This window comes from Hemiscyllium ocellatum, unplaced genomic scaffold, assembly GCF_020745735.1.
Source record: "Hemiscyllium ocellatum isolate sHemOce1 unplaced genomic scaffold, sHemOce1.pat.X.cur. scaffold_1187_pat_ctg1, whole genome shotgun sequence".
In the NCBI taxonomy this organism is placed as follows: Eukaryota; Metazoa; Chordata; class Chondrichthyes; order Orectolobiformes; family Hemiscylliidae; genus Hemiscyllium; species Hemiscyllium ocellatum.
This window is the reverse complement of record NW_026867700.1, coordinates 78,150-79,069: the sequence shown is the minus strand read 5'-3', so window position 1 is coordinate 79,069 and position 920 is coordinate 78,150. Positions and strand designations below refer to the sequence as shown.

The 920-nt window shown below is 49.5% G+C and overlaps 1 non-coding gene across 1 annotated transcript; it reads right to left on the bottom strand.

Moving 5' to 3' along the window:
• Positions 1–516: 516 nt before the first annotated feature.
• Positions 517–590, bottom strand: trnan-guu (transfer RNA asparagine (anticodon GUU)). Its single transcript has one exon. It is a non-coding gene; the product is annotated as a tRNA-Asn (tRNA).
• Positions 591–920: the final 330 nt, after the last annotated feature.

Here is a 920-nt window from a genome sequence, read left to right as displayed (position 1 = left end):
TCACACCTGCGTGGGGAAAGCGCAATGGATTTCAAGTCCATCGCATTAACCACTCCGCCCACGAATACAGAACCACACTGACAGCTTCACTTCCCAGGTCTGTCTGCCTGTGGAGCAGAGAAAGAGTGAATTATCGCAGAGTTTGTTTGAATCCAATCATTTCACAGTGATTCGAAAGGGTTAAATATCTGCACACGGCGAGTCTAGGTGTTTCATCGCAAAAGATGAAATGAACTTTCAGTCAAAAACAAAACACGAGACTGCAGGAGGAACTGAGAAGGTCAGGCAACATCGGTGGAATGAGAATCAGAGACAGCGTTTCAGAATTCCGTTTTCTCCGACAGGGACTGTCGAGTTTCTCTTTTTGTCTCGGCTTCTCAGCATCCGCATTCCCTCACGTCAGACATTAATTCAATCCAGAAACCCCTTTGGGGAAAGGATTTCTGTTTGGGGAACATTTTCCTGACCCCATTAAAAGCGGACGGTTTCAAAGCCAAGAACGGGCAGCAAACACACCGCCCCTGGGTGGGCTCGAACCACCAACCTTTCGGTTAACAGCCGAACGCGCTAACCAATTGCGCCACAGAGGCAGGTGCGAGTGTGGGCCGCACCATCGCTTAGGGGAGGCTGTTAGTGAGTTCATAATTCAGCCGGCCCCACCGAGAATTACAATTGTCGTCTATCAGTTTTACTTTTGCATAATAAAGCCTGGGACATTCATTGTGGAGACACCGGGGACAGTCTGCAGACACATCCATGTCACGAGGAACTAGCTTTGTGCTCCGGGGCCGTCGCCCTTCCAGCCTTTCAGTGTTTTGCCTGTTCCCGAGTTCTCTCATTGGCTCGGAGGAGAGAAGGGGTTTGAATTCCTGATGTGCAGGAACGACAATTCTTTCAATGTCTCAGATCAGTTCATACCC